The sequence below is a fragment of the Dermacentor albipictus genome, chromosome 2 (assembly GCF_038994185.2).
Source record: "Dermacentor albipictus isolate Rhodes 1998 colony chromosome 2, USDA_Dalb.pri_finalv2, whole genome shotgun sequence".
Taxonomy (NCBI): domain Eukaryota; kingdom Metazoa; phylum Arthropoda; class Arachnida; order Ixodida; family Ixodidae; genus Dermacentor; species Dermacentor albipictus.
Genome location: NC_091822.1, coordinates 160,066,324 through 160,082,508, shown reverse-complemented (window position 1 = coordinate 160,082,508; position 16,185 = coordinate 160,066,324). Strand labels below are relative to the sequence as shown.

General features: G+C 46.1%; 1 protein-coding gene and 1 non-coding gene across 4 annotated transcripts in view; one reads left to right on the top strand and one right to left on the bottom strand.

Annotated features, from left to right (window-relative positions):
• Window positions 1-16,185, bottom strand: part of LOC139056185 (EGFR adapter protein-like) — a 259,948-nt gene that overhangs the window by 176,665 nt on the left and 67,098 nt on the right. The window lies entirely within an intron of this gene.
• Window positions 15,369-15,441, top strand: TRNAW-CCA (transfer RNA tryptophan (anticodon CCA)). The gene has a single exon. It is a non-coding gene; the product is annotated as a tRNA-Trp (tRNA).

The window sequence follows — 16,185 nt, the reverse complement described above, 5'->3', positions numbered from 1 at the left end:
GTCATACTACGCCAACTTCGCATGCGCAGTTACCTCCAGCGGCAGTCTACTACACACAATGTACCCCTCAAGATTTACGAGAGAGTGCCAATTCTGCAATACACCGAACACCCTTTACCGCATGGTCTAGGAATGCAAAAAGAACCCGCGGGCAACGTCTATCCAAGCAGCAACAGAAGACTAGTGGCAGGTACAGCTGACAAGCCCAAAACCTGAGGACTAACTTCAGCTGGTGAACAGGCGCAGGCTATCAGCACAGGACCACGGTTACTTAGAATAGGATGGAGACTCACCTTCATGCATCAACAGCTTTGTCTGCGAAATAAAATTTATTCACTCACTGACTTTTTAATGTCCCCTTAACACGTCATCTTCCTTTCTCTTCATTTACAGCGAAGCTGCATATGTCGAGCCGATACGTCCGTGCATCGCCTAGACGCCGAAAACTCCTTCGGCGCTACCCCATGCGCATGCGCAAAAAAAAAAGAGAGAGAAAGATAGGCACACGATTGGCTGCGCCAGTAGTGACGTCGTTGCTCTCCTTCGCAGCCGAGTGCGTGCGCAGCAGTTTCTATGAGGCTCCGAAATGCGTAGGCCACGCGTCATAAGTACTCCTGAGGAGCAGGCAGCTTTCGGTCAGCAACGTCTCGAGCAGAACCAGGAACGAGCTCGTCTAAGCCGTAACTCTGCTGCAGCCCGGGCACAAAAACAAGCTCATGCAGCCGAAAGCAAGCACCAACTGCGTAGCAAGAATCCGGCATTCTACCAAGCTGTCGTTTAATGAACCTTCGGAATTAGCCAAGTGATAAATACCGGGGCTACACGTTTCAGCTTCGCTGGTTAACCATCTGTACGGAGTGCTTGTGCGGTGATTTTTTTTGTGTTATCCCCTTCTCCCACAGAGCGGGGTAGCAAACCGGGTGCAGAACCGGCTAACATCACCCTATTTGCAATCCTAATTGGTTTAACCTCCTTACCGCGTATCCTACACTCCCCATCTCTCCAGAACTCCCGCGCCACAAAAGGGTGCTTCTAGTTTAACATTGCTGCGTGACGGAGAAGCCTAACTCCACGCTGCTCGCGTTGTCCACGTCGTGCGAGGTCAGATTTATTTCGACGCACGGGTAGCTTCTCGAGACTGAACCTCTTCGAGCAATGCATCGAGCCCTTCCTTTCGTGCATGGTGGCACACTAATCGCGCGCACAAAGAGATAAGCAGAGATATGCGAGTGATAAGGGAAAGTCAAGGAGCTTAAACCAGGCTGAACCCCGTTGGTTACCCTAAATTAAAGAACGGGGGAAAGAGTACCGAAAAAAAAAAAAGAATTCAGAGGTGATTTAGTGGTAAATGCGAGGGGAATGCATTAGCATTACGTCGCACCTCTTTGAGGTCCCGGATTGGTGACTTAAACCCCGTTCAACGCATTGCAAAGTGTTGTTCGCGAAGTCACTGGACACACGTCCTGTCTATTTGCGAAGAGCAAAGTGCAACTGAGGGTGATTATGTATACGTTGCAGACGCACGAGACCACGGTCCCAGGAGCTTTTCTGTAAAGGGCCTATCGCCTAGTTACCCGAAAGCGCTCCGAAGGAAAAGACCTCGATGGGAATTTGTCACGCACGTTAGGTACTCTTGTCCAAGCTATAGAGTCAAGAAGCAACACTTTTCGTTGACCCCTTTTCCCTACTAAAAATTAAAAAAAATTAAAGTCGCACGCATCTCTCAATGCTCTACGTGGCGTGGGAATTATATTTCGGGTGTTCGCGTGAGGGATCAGTCGTTCAGTCAACGAGAAACAAGAATGCAAATCAAAAGGCGGAAGTATGCGCCTGAAGAGGCGGACGGACTAAGGGATTAAAGTTTTGCGAAGCTGGCATGTAGGGCACCAAACCTTATAAGCGCGTAGCAGTGGGGCCATAGTAGGAGAAATAAGAGTACGCTGGCAGCTTGGCAGACCAATCTGCTCTAGCGGCGCGGGCAAAAGAAAAAAAAAAAAGCTCCATTGAAGATGGGCATTCAGAAAAACGTAAATATCAAGGACACCGAAACGCGAGATTATATAAAAAAAGTACTTTTTAAACACTTAGATGCGTCTAAGAAGCGCATTGGTGCCTCCTCCTCTGCTTAGACGTGTCGTAAAAATGAAGATGGTGTAGAAGAGAAAACAAAAAACGAATCTAAATTTAGAGCATAGTATATAAGAGGAAAGATATTTTTTTTCTTCCGAAGGTTTCAACACAACACAAAGTAAAGGAACATCGCACGCAAGTGCATAGGAGCCTGTCAGAAGGGAGTTTTACGGAACGCGCTCGGTAAAAAAACGAAAAAAGCAAAAAAGAAAGAACGTAAGCACGTAAGGAACCGCGACTGACCACGCATTCCTACGCAGGCGCAAGAAGAAGGCACGTCTTGCTCTAAGCCGCCTATCAGCGCTGAAACATGCCCGCTCCACTTTAGCAACTGCACGGAACGAGCTCGTCGCAGCATGGCCGTGCAGTGCCAAAACTGCACTTCAAAGGGAAAGAATAGAAAGAAAGAAATTAAAAGAGAGAGAAAGAGAGAAAACGGAGGCAGCGAAAAGTCGTCGCCACTGCAACGAAGTCTCCACGACGACGTCTCGGCGCTGTGCGGCAAAGCCGCGCGCACAGTTAGTCATTCTTAGCGAACTGCTCTCGACAGCTGCCCGCTAAGTGGCCCGACATCCTCGCCCAAGCCTTTCCTCCTTGTCATTCTTTCGTTCTCGTTCTTTTGTTTTTCGAAACAAACGAACGAAGGAAACATGAACGAGGATCGGAAAAAAAATGCAGTTTTTAGTAAAAAGGAACCGAGGGGGCCGCGCCGCTCCTTCGAAGACAGACCTCAAGCGGCAGCTGGAAAACGCTATCGAACTAAAAGGGGTTTGCGTTTGAGTTTCCGCGTAATGCAGAATTATGTTTTCTCGTAAATTCAAATTACAACCCTACGCTATCATGTCTGTAGGTTGTGTTTAGGTCTTACTTTATACAATTTACTATGGATTTTACCTCGAGAAATTCAATTAGTTCAGTAATTTCCTTGCGCCACATGTAGGGGGTGCGTGGCTAGCTATGTGTAGTTCGACATTCGTTTTACCGAAGCGATGTCCGACGCTGGACGCCAACGCCGGACTTTCTGCCACACGGGGCCCCTTAACGCTGTCGCCATAGAGAAAAAAAAATTCAGCAAGAGGGGACACTCGGCGACGAGTGGCAACGGGAAACACGTCACGGCTAGTGTTAATCCCATCCGTTAGTTGACGCGAGCCTCGAAAAAAAAAAAAGAACGTGAATTGAACTTAGTCTTATATTATTTTTTTTACTCTTTCACGCTAAATCTAAGAAGTCTTGCGTATAACCGAACTTATACTTTGCGGCTTATTTTTCTTGCGTCACCTAGCAATAAGCTAACGGCCCGCCAGACGCGACAGATGCAATGCGTCATGCGCCAGACAGGCCACCGCGTAAGTCAGCGAGGCCGGTTGCGCATGTGAACTTAGCCTGTTCGGAGACCCGTCTCTTTCGGATGTAGCGAATTTGTTGGGCTCCCGGCGTGTTCTGGCGTTGCCTATGCACTTCGACACGGCACCACTGCTCTATAGGGCTATGCGGCAAGGTGAGAAATTTTGTTTGACACTCGTCGCGACGCATTTCAAGCGATTTGGGCTTTTAAGACGCGGAGCCCGAGACTTGTGACGCAGTTAGCGAAACACAGCTCGGCCGTCTCGGCGTAGTTAATTTGAGTTAACGACTCGTACCGGGAGGCGTTTGCGACGCCTTCTATGAGCCCCAGCATTACTATAACTTATCTCGGTAGTTTTTGAGCACGCTCACTGCACCCGGCTTTGTGACGCAGTTAGCAATAAGCAGCTCGGCCATCTGATGCAGTTAGTTTAGTGTGTATTGAATCTTAATTAGGCAAGCTTTGGCGCTTTCTCTGATACCGAACATTATTGTAACTAATTTCGTTACTTTTTGGAGTACTTTTGAAGCACACTGTCCGTGTACGACTTTGTAACGCAATTAGCGAAAATCAGCTCGGCCATGTGATGCAGCTAGTTTAGCGTGTACTGAGTCTTGCTGAGACAAGTTCGTGACGCATTCTCTGACCCCAAAATTAATGTAATTTCGTTACCTTTTGGGATGTTTTTGAGGCACGCTCGCCGGGCCTGGGATTGTGACGCAGTTAGCAAAAAAGCAAGCCAGTCGTGGTGACAGTTGGTTTGCCGTGTACTGAGTTTTCGTGACACAAGTTTGTGACGGCTTTCAATGGCCCTGCCAGCATATACCTTTTTTCGGTACTCACGCATGTCGAAGACGCGACGAGCGATTGCCAAGAGTGATGACACTGGAGTGTGTTGCCTGCGCCGGCAGAACGCGCAAGAGACAACGCGTCGAGGAGCTCGAAAACCAAGAACTCGAAAATTGCGTCTTCTGAACGGCTGAAAACAGGCTTTGCACCCAAGCATTTCTCTTGAGTGCGAGTAGAAGGCATTCTGCGAGCGTCTAGCATGGTCTGGCTGAGAGCCTGTGTTATGGCCACCTCTGTATATGTAGCCTAGTATCGCGTCCGCTGAGGCCAAGCTGTTTTGGAAACGCTCAGTGGCCCGTGCATTTGTGCTCTTAAAGTGCAGGAAAAAATGTCCGGGAATGGGGCAATGCTTGGAAATCAGATGTTTTCTTGAAAATTTATAGTACGGCTTGGAATGAGTCGGGTATTTTACATACTCCATGTATATATGTAAAAGCTCATTGCTTTTGCTTGTAATAATGCACATTCACCACTTCCGCAAGTTTCGCCTCTACACGCCGTATTCCTGTAACGTCTGTATACAAAATGGTACATGGTTGTAATTTACTTTCTTCAGCTGATGCCGTCCAGTGGAGCTTCGTACAGCAACTACTGCTGCTTACCTGGTGCCACAACGTTGGACGAACGCACAAAAAACCAAGAACAAGGATTTATAAACAGCGGAATGAACATTTCCTCCCTTACAAGGCGTCTTGCGTCTGCTTTATGAAATTGCACGGGGCACAGACTCGATCGGTGCTTGTAAAGATCGTTCGCAATCATTTTAATTAAACGATTCCGCACTAAGGCCACGTGCGATTGGGCAGGAAAAGCAATAAAAAAGAAAGAAAGAAAAGGCCTGCGTAGCGCAGCCAGTGTAACGCGTGCCGGCTATATCGTTCGGAACGCGCGCGCCCGAAACCGGAAGTGTGGTTCAAGTGTTCATCCCATCCGCTTGGTGAGCTATACAGTTAATTCGGCCGCTGGGCTCCATGGGAGTGTGCGCTCTTGTTGAATGTCTTTCTCTATGCTGTCGCGCTAAAATTCCGCTTCCTGCTAGCGGTTGAATTCAGTTTTCTCAGCCCTTAATGACAAGCTGTGCTTAGAAAAGAGTTTATTTCAACAAGAGACGATACGATCACTGAGTCACAATCACGGCGCGATTCCACCAGGAGGAAAACATATAAAAAAAAATGAAGCGTTGTATGCACGGCACGTTTTCCAAGTAGTGTCCGAGTCCTCGCTCGCTAACATATAACCACATAGACCGACAGCAAGGCACAATTACACATAAAATAATTGTCACGTGTATAAAATTACGTTCAATACATACAGTGTACACAGTGGTTATCTACAACGATGATGTGACAGAGACACTTTACATAATTTTGTATTGAAGCTATGAGATGGAAATATACAAAAATGATCATGTATACGACAGAACACACACACAGAAATTGCGGGCACCTACATTCTATGCACATTCAATGAATACTTTTTATGGCCTGGCTGTAAGAACCAGGCTGGTCGGAAGTTAAGCCGTACGCGTCCGTCAGCCACCGACAGGAAACGGCATGACCATTGTCGAAGGAACTCTTCTTCTCCAAGGAAGAACAACTCTTCTGACAGAAACGACATTATAGCTCAGAGTAGAGCCTCCCCAGAAGCGGAAACAGAGCGCGGCGACGATGTCCCGCGGCAGCTGCTTCGCACCGGTCACGCCACAGACAAAAGGCCCCCACAGCAATTAAATGTCGCGCAAAGCGGCCACGTGAGCAGCGACCAGATGTAATAAAGTAGTTAATTCCAAGGCCACGGAAACCGGTGTGCACGGCCCTCCAAAATATTAATGAAGTGCCTGCTGAGATTTATCGCTCACGGCCAACGCCGACGACGCCGACGCCAACACCGACGCCGACGACACCGGCTTTTCTGCGACACGAGCTCCTTAACGCTGTCGCGTTAATACCCTGGCAACGACGCATTGCATCAGTTGATGTTCATTAGATTCTTGAAGGGGGCAATTTGGACGCAGCGAAGATGGAACTACGCCACGCAGCTCTAGCCTGTCGCGCGTTGGGAGCACTTGCCATCCTGGACGCCACACGAAGTCTCGTAGGTGGCCAGGTATAGAAATGACGCCGCTGTTGCATGCCACGACACATTATTGGAACGTGCGATGCGCGCTGGCGAAACTGGAGGAAGCAATACGTAGTATCTGCAACACGGTTTTTGAGGACGTCTACATCAGGACATACCTGTTGTGTGTGGCGACAATATGCCACGGCCGAAGAGCATATTGCAGGTGCATTTAACGCTTGTGGTCCGCGACGTAAGTGCGCGACCGGTAACATGTAACGAATTTTTGTGCCAGGGCAATCGCAGGCGAGCTCACGCACAGGACACTGATCACGCTGTAACAGGCGTTTCCAGAATTACTACAAAGTTTCACTCATATATACAATACGATTAGAAGACAACTGAATGTAGCGCCGGATTGCGTCATTGGAGCTGATCACGAGTAGAAAGAATGATCAAAATCAACCGTACAGACCGCCAGCGTCATTGGAGCCAAATGAGCTCAGCAGCAGATCGTGCTTGCTACCTTAATGAACCTTCACAGCTCCTCAAAATAATTTGTATGAATTTGCGAAGTACATTTATAGATATGTTGCAGAAATAACTATTCCGAAAATTTTCTTTACGAACTTCATTGCCTGCTTGTTCCTTTTATCCCAACCATGCTTAATAGCTAAAGAAGTTCAAGAAAACCAGATATTTGCCTAGAAATACATACACGGAAACGGCAAAGTTGCACGGTGCCTTGACTGAACGCGCCCGTTCTTGTAAGGAACGCGCCGGTATACTCGCTTACAATACGTTTGTTTTTTTTTTGTTTGTTTTCGATACGCGGCCCTCTATGCGTCACGACTTACGCGACTGACACACGACCTGCAGATAGGATAGCATCGAATTGCAATTTGAATATACGACAAAACGTAATTCTGTTGCGCCGTAAACTAAAAAAAAAAGCCGTTTTCCAGCTGGCGTTTATTTTTTTCGGTGAGCACAGACCGAAAACTGCCGACCACTTAGAGGCTAACAGCTTCGCTGTAAGAAGAAACAAAAAATATAGAAGGCAACTGTACAAAGAAAGAAAGAAGGAAGGAAAGAAAGAAAGAAAGAAAGAAGGAAAGGAAGAAAGAAAGAAAGAAAGAAAGAAGGAAAGAAAGAAAGAAAGAAAGAAAGAAAGAAAGAAGGAAAGAAAGAAAGGAAGAAAGAAAGAAAGAAAGAAAGGAAGAAAGAAAGAACACTGTTATAGTGCGTGACGTTGGTACCCTCTTAAAAACTCGCCGGTGAACTAAACAAGGAGAACTGCGACTGTAAACGCGAAGCGGCGCGGCTGAAAGTGAGTGCGGCGGTAACTTTCTGAGACAGTGTCATAACCCGCTTCGCTTCGCGATGTGTACACAAAGTAAAGGACTCGCAGGCAAAATAACTTCGAGATAAAAAAGCTTCTCTTCTTTCTCCATCTGATCCTTCCCCCCTTTTCTTTCTTTTTTTTTGTTTTCGTGCCCTCAAGCTGCGCCCGAGACTGTCCGTGTTTTCGCCAATGCAACGAAGCGCAGTCGGGCATACGTCCGACCCGATTTCGCTCCTGTCCGCGCGCCGAAATTAACCTCCGCCGACGGAACCGGGGACAACGTGGACAGAGTTGTTTCGCTACATCGTGCTTTCTTTCTCTTCTTGTTGCCGTCTTTCTTTACAAAAGCGAAGGTCGTCACGGTTAGAGGATTACCGACGCGACATTTTCGGCTTGAGTCGTTGTTTCTTTGCAGGAGGTCCTCGAGCTCGACCTCCAAGGAAAGATACCTGGTACGCCTCAGGGAGCACTAAACAACTTACTGCAGTAGCTAGATTTCTACGAACCAATGTTTCGGTTTCGTTTCCCCGCGAAGTGAGTGTGTGTGTGTGGGGGGGGGGGGGGTAGGGGGGGCTGCGCGCGCGTCACGATCCTTCATTTGGCAGCAGCGGCAGCTAACTTACAGCGTCGCTCCCGTTCGTCCAATTCTACTGATTGCAGATACTAACATCGCCGATACGCCCGTGAAGAAATTCGCCTTGGTGGAGCCATCGTTCAATTTTCTGGTGATCGGCAACGGTCATCTGTGACGTCATTCCGAGAAGCGACTGTGCCACCAGGGGACATCACTACTTCAACAGGAGCAAGAGGCCGGCATCCTTCACTTGGCAGCAGCGGCAGCTAACTTACAGCGTCGCTCACGTTCGTCGTTCTACTGATTGCAGGTTTGCATTTTCTTTGTAACCAAAATTTATTAGCATATACAGTTTTCATTGCTGCTGCTGCCACTGAAGTGTACTGCCTTTCCTTCTGCCATGAACTTGTCGCGCTCAGAAGAAAAACTTGTAAAGGATCTAAAACATGACCTGTCTCAAATGCGCCAGTCGCTCGAGAAAGATCTGCGGAAAGAGCTCCGCGAGGTCAAGGCTTCCCTTGATTTCACGAACAAAACCTTTGAAGATATGACAAACCGACTGAAAGAAACTGAAACAGAAAATGCTAAATTGAAGGCCGAGAGCAGCTCCCCCTCGGGTGAATGCACCATCTTGAATGACAAGGTGTCCGAAAATGAACTGAAAATCGTTCAACTCGAGCAATACTCTGAAAACAAGAACATCGAGATTAAGGGTATTCCTAAGGCAACAAACGAAAACCTCGACGGCATACTTAGGGCTATTGGGGATACAATGAACGAACCAATTTCGGAGAGCGACATTGAGATATGCCACCGTGTACCGACTCGGCGCGCCTGGCGACAAAATATTGTTGTCCAGTTTCGTAGCCGTTTTAAACGGAATGCCCCGCTTGAAAAGGTGCGAAAAAAGCGCATCACCACTGCTGACATCGGACAGCAAAGTTCCCAGCCCATATACATAAACAAGTACCTTTGTCTTGCATTGAAAATGCTGCTTGGAAAGACAGTAGCAAAATTAAAAAAAAAAAACGAGAAGACCTGGCGTTTCTGCTGGACAAAAGAAGGCAAAATATTCGTGAGGAAAACTGAGTCGTCACGTGTTCTCCGTGTCACAAAGCTCACCGACCTTGATAAGATAGAGTAAGTTACGCACGCGTACACGTTTCATTTCAACAACATGGAAAACCACATCTTATCAGTTTCAGAGTTGCCGCACGTTGTCGCGAAACAAGAAATATTCAAATTCTGCGCTTCACGTTAATACCCAGTCTGCTAGAAATAAAGAGGAAGAAATGAAATGTTTATTTTTCCGCAGTGCTTCTCAGTTTGATGTTGTGATGTTGACTGGGACATGGTATCGAGATGCTACAAAAGTGTTGCAAATTCCAGGATATACTGTGATTCAAAACCGGCATTACAGTGCACGCAGTCAGTTCTCCGACACGGATGCCATGACCAATTGACATATGACATCGCGAAACTTTACCATCATGTCCAACAAAAAGGTCACGAGGTCGTTTTTCAATGGGTACCTGGCCATTGTGGAATCAGTGGCAATGATTGCGCCGATAACGCTGCTCGCACAGCACATCATGACGAGCACAGCGTTCCAATTCCGCTTTCGAGGACAGACGCCGCAATGCAGCTTCGACACCTGGCACGCAGTCTCACACTGACCGAGTGGAACTCGCCAAACTTGCGACTTACACGACTGCATCGACTAAACCCCTCCCTGCAACTCCGACCTCCACTCAGACTTCCTCGACGTGAAGCTACGCTTCTCTGTCGCCTTTGGCTAGGAGTTGCCTTCACAAAGGCATACTCTGCATTAATTGGAATGAGTGACAGCGCAGCATGCGAGGTCTGTGGCACCGAAGAAAACATCGACCACCTGCTGTGCCACTGTCCACGATACACCCCTGAGAGACAAGAACTTGCCAAAGCCTTTCAAAAACTGGACAATCGGCCGCTTTCTGTGCAGGTTCTGTTGGAACAGCGCCCCCATCGCCCGTCGGCCCATAAAGCGGTGAAGGCACTTTTGTGCTACTTAAGGACGACGGGCTTGTGCGACCATCTGTGACTATTAATGAAATTTCTGTAAGCCCACACACGTCAGCGAACTCACCGCAATTTCCTTCTTTCCTTCCCTCCTCTCTTTCCCTGTTATCTTTGTTATCCCCTTTCCCATTCCCTCGGTGTAGGGTAGCAAACCGGACGTTATTCTGGTTAACCTCCCTGCCTTCTCCTTATCTCTTTCCTCCTCCTCCACGATATACTTCGTACTTTTTAAACCGCGGCTCTAAAAACGGGGACGGAGTCATGATGCTAATTAAATGTAACGTCAGCTGTGTTATTGTACAGGCATTTCCGAAAATTACCCCTGACTTAAGATACTCACCATGTAAAGCGGTGCTAGAGTGTACAGCGTAATGTATCGTCCACCCGACGCGAATGTTCCCAATTTCTTTGCATTTCTGGAAACCTTCCTAAGCTATTTTAACGATATGGCCGACACTGTGATCCTTGGAGGTGACATGAACATCGACTGCTTGCAGCAAGCATCCAATCGTAACGAATTTTGTAGAATCCTGCATGCGAACAACTACATCAACGCAATTAGCCTACCGACGCGAGTGCAACCAACTTCATCGACTCTACTTGACGTCTTTATTACCAATATTACCTCCGAGCATCTTAGTGCTGGCGTCATCAGCTCTAACATGAGCGATCACTTCCCTATTTTTCCTTTAACGCAGTACGCTAAACCATCCAACACATTAAAACCCCGGCCTGTCAAAACTTACAGACGGATAAATTCTTGTACACTGGAATCATTTTGCTGTAATCTGCGTCTCGCTGATTGGAGCCAAGTCATAGATTCTACTGAACCAGAAGGATCCTATACAGAGTTCACAAGGGTCTTTAAGGCGGCGTATGACCAAAGTTTTCCGACTAAGTCAAGAAAACGAACTCGGAAAGCCCGTAAGCCATGGGTCACATGGGAACACCTGCAGAGTATTAAAGAAAAAGACAAGCTCTACCAGCGTTTCATGAAAACAAGACACCCGACTGACTTGCAGGTTTTTAAGCGTTTCCGAAACAATCTAAACAAACAGCTCCGAGATGCAAAACGAATATACATGACTAATCCTTTTTTTTTTCTCCCGAAGTGTGTAGGCAACCCCACCTAGTCTGGAAACGACTAAATACCGTACCGCAAGGCCACCCCAAATAGGAATCAATTTTATCAATCACCAACAGAGGCGAGACATTAGCAGACACCCAATTAGGGGCTTCCTTTAACGAGTACTTCACATTATTAGTCAAGAGTAAGCACGATCCCAAATGCCTTGAGTACTTAACAACACGAATAATGGATAGTGCATTTTTGTTTCCCGCTACGGTGCACGAAATTGTAAGTTCCGCCATGTCCCTGCGGAATAGTATGTGTACCCATGCTGATGACTTGCAGATACAACCTGTAAAATATGCCATCAATATAATCGCACCTATCTTAGAACATGTAGTCAACCTTATGTTTTCCATCGGCGCTTTCCCCAAAGGACTTCAGACATCAAAAGTATCGGTGATTTTCAAGGGCGGTGATATTAACGACTTCTCTAATTACAGGCCAATTTCAATTATTCGCGTGTTTTCAAAATGTATTGAAAAGTTGATATATGAACGCATCTCCAACTTAACAATAAAGCACAGCATTATTACGCCATGTCAGTACGGTTTTAGGAGAGGTTGCTCAACCGAAACGGCCCTTCTGAGCCAAAAAAAAAAAACACACATTTTGCAGTCCTTTGAAAATCGACTATGCACACTAGGCATATTCATTGATTACTCTAAAGCATTTGACTCAATTAATCACCAGTCTTTACTTGAGAAACTGGAACATTATGGATTTAGAGGCGCTTTCCTAACACTTCACATCGTATTTTCATCATCGTCGGCAGCAAACCCCTTTTAACGGTTTTCTATCTGAAGTAAAGCTAATTCATGCTGGTGTGCCTCAAGGCAGTATCTTAGGCCCACTACTCTTCAACATATATGTGAACGATATAGTAAACATAGACAGTACCACAAAATTTCTTATATACGCAGACGATACAAGTATTTTCATAACAGGGTGTGATCCGTCTAGCCTCATATAGAAAGGCAACGTGGAGCTAAATAAACTTCACGCTTGGATTGTCGCTAACTCATTAAACTTAAATGGTAGTGGCTATGGTGTTGGGCTGCTGAGCACGAGGTCGCGGGATCGAATCCCGGCCACGTCGGCCGCATTTCGATCGGGGCGAAATGCGAAAACACCCGTGTACTTAGATTTAGGTGCACGTTAAAGCACCCCAAGTGGTCAAAATTTCCGTCGTCCTCCACTACGGCGTGCCTCATAATCAGAAAGTGGTTTTGGCACGTAAAACCCCATAATTAAAAAAAACTTAAATGCTGGAAAGACGAAAGCAGTTTTATGTCGCCCTCAGCACAAAGAACTCAATATAACCAGCAGTCTAAAAATTGGGTCATCAGATATACCAATATCGCGCGAAGCTAAAAGTCTTGGCGTCGTTTTTGAAGAACACATTTGACTTGGACAGTTCCGAAGTAAATGAAACATTAAATAAACTTTCAAAAACTGTACGGGTTTTGCGCAAATATCGCCACATCTTGCCTCAGAATATAAAATTGTTAATTTACAAATCCCTGTTTTTGTCGAAATTATCGTACTGCTATTTAGTCTGGGGCACGACAACACAAACAAACACTCGGAAACTACATAAACTTCAAAAGAAAGCCCTTCGCAACATCGTTAATGCTGCATACGACACACACACGGAACCGATCTTTAGGGCCCTAAATCTATTACCAGTAAATTAGCTTTACCCTATAATGTTAGATAAACGCTATAAATTTTAAGTGAAAAATAACAATTAATTTCTTACTGAATTGTCCGGACTTCGCCGGCTTGAGCATGCCCGTACATTGAGAATGCGTGAGCTTTGGAAGGCGCCTAGAACACGTACAAAGTGCGGCACTCAGATATTAAAATACCAGATACCTGCGCTGCTTAATAATCCGGAGTTCCAAATATAACACAATGCCACACCTAACTGTCTTATTCGATTTGTTGTGACGTTCTATTTATCGGTACTTTTTGCTTTCGCAATAGAGTGTGTAATCTCACGCAGTATTCATGTACTCATGCGACCCTGTCGTGTGTTCGAGCGTATTTCTTTCTTATTTTATTATTTGTTTCTACACAATGATTTGTTGTTATGCTTCTTTTACTAGTATTTATGACAATAACAGCTGATTTAAGACCGTAAAAATATGTGTACACCTGACTTCTGTACACTGTTAAGTTTATTTATGTTGGCATGCTGTATTTGTTATGCCCCTTGATTGCCAGTATTCGGGGGTGCAGACCTCGTCAAGCCTGATGAATGGCTTTTTGTCTGTACCCACCAAGTGACTTTGATACTGAATTGATTGATTGATTGATTGATTGATCAATTGATTGATTGATCGATCGATCGATTTTGATTCAAACGTGGTCACATGGGTTGTGGTCACAAGGTGGTCACAAGGTGGTCACAAGATGGTCACAAGGTGGTCACAAGGTGGTCACATGCCTGCTAAAATGCGCGTCTGCTCATTGCGTCATGCGTTGCGCGGCCCGAGATAGCAGCGAGACGGACAGCGCCCGAACGTCGTGATGCTCCCACGTGACAAGGTTCCGCGTCGTGGCGTCACGACACACGCGCCTCCTGTTAGAAAACGATACCGAAACTATAGGCGCGTAGTCGCAAGGAAGCTCTCATGCTCTGTAATTGTCTCGCAAGGGCAAATTCCGTGGCCATGGCGTGACGCTGAACATTTCAGCGAATGCGGTCGGCGAATGGCAAATAGCACTTACAAGCGAAAACATTCATGAATTCGGGCCCTAATTCGCACAAAATCGGTTATACTAATTAAGTTATTTAGAGTTCTCTGAGATATGCTAGTATCTTTTCCAGGGCTTCGAGTTGTAGGCCCTTCATTTAGAGTAAAACAGGAAAAAAAAAATCGGAGATGTCGTATTAGCGCTCCTTTAAACGTATTCCTCGAGATCTACAAAGAGGATAAAATCGTTTGTTCACACAGCCACGGGAACCGGCAGACTTCGCTCATAATGCTACATCTCCAGCACCCCGATCGGCTGGTATAGCTGCTCTGACGAATAGCTTTGGCGTGCTGAGGCCGTTTTGTGAATCGCTCGGTTTTATCGATGGCGATCACGCAGGCGGAGCACAGCTAGGACCAATGATGAAGCGCGAAAAGTAAAAGAATGGACTCATCACTTCATCGCAGGCCTGGGCGCGCATTCGCTAATAGCTAGAATTGTTTCATAAGAGGAAATTCCAGCTAGTCCTTGCGCTGGACATGTTATTCGCTATTGGCTACATTGGCTTACCTGGACATGACGTGCTTACACGTAAAATGATGATTTCTCCACACTCTAAAACATTATTCAACAAAGAGCATACTGAAACGCTACCCGTTAAAGCCTGGTTAAGTAAGAAATACATTTCTGTAACTTCAAATAACTGTCGTCTTTGTGATATACCGGAAACTTAAAGAACACTGCTTTATTAGCTGTAAGTACGCCATCTCATGTCGGGACGTTCTCCAAAGCACTTTTAAAAAGGAGCTTGACGTAAATCTTCTTACCATATCTCATTCTACAGAAATGTGAAGATGTTGCGCCTTTCGACGTGCTGCTACTTATGGGGCTGGACAGCTTATGGAAAATTCGCATGTTAGATCGGAATGCAGAACCAACTGTATCTTTGCAGTCGTATTTCGTTCAAATCATTTGTGGGTTTATTGTTGGCTTATCAAATATGTGGGTTTATTGACCAGTTGCCTTCACCCAAAAAGATCACGTTCTCGTGACGCCTGCGGCAAAAAGGACGTCCCACGTCCGCCGCCAAGGTCTGTGTGTGGTGGCGCTGGCTAATACTCCCAGGGTTCTACTAGGACACATAAATACCCAAGAAAGTTGATGGCAAAACAGCGCCGCGGTAGCTCAATTGGTAGAGCATCGCACGCCAAATGCGAAGGTTGTGGGTTCGGTTCACACCTGCGGCAAGTTGTTTTTTCATCCACTTTAATTTCCATTAATTCTTCGTTTCTTCATATCATTTATTAAGCACAAGTAATTTCCCCTATGTTGTCCTTGGTGTCAATGTTTGTTGGCTTCTTATGATATGACTAATAAAATCGGGACCCTCGGTTAACCCCCTTTCTTCTCTTTTTTAACATCAGAAAGACTTTTAAGATCAAAGAGATTTCCAACCGGACTGGTACCCTTTGTTGATGAAATGCATCATCTGGCTCCTTGTTCTACTTTATTCTTTAGATTTGTCATGTTGCCCTTCCTTTCCTCTTTCTTCACCTCCTTACTATCTTCCATTTCTGTGTTGCTGTCACCTCCTTTCTGAAGAGTAGGCAGGCTTTGTGCCCCTTCCGGTGTCAGTTGCCAGCCTGCTCCTCAATTTCCCTTTGCTGTTAATTGTATATACGTGTTCAAAACAAATAATAATAATAACAGAGAAACGCTTACAGTAATATTTGTAATTCGAAGTATTTGTTTTATGGTTGTAGACGGGGCTATGGCTCTCTTGGGCGCTATGTATATAACTTATGCACGTATGTTTTGTATCTGCAACAAATACAACGAATGGGGCAATAATCGTACGCACGTTTCTCTCGTTCCAAAGCCAACCACCTCATTGAAATACTCGGCGCGTTCACCCCGTGCCACTTTGTCGTCTTCTTTGATGCGCCGCGTTAGACTGACTGCACTACCTCCGGGACCGGCCCCCATTGCCC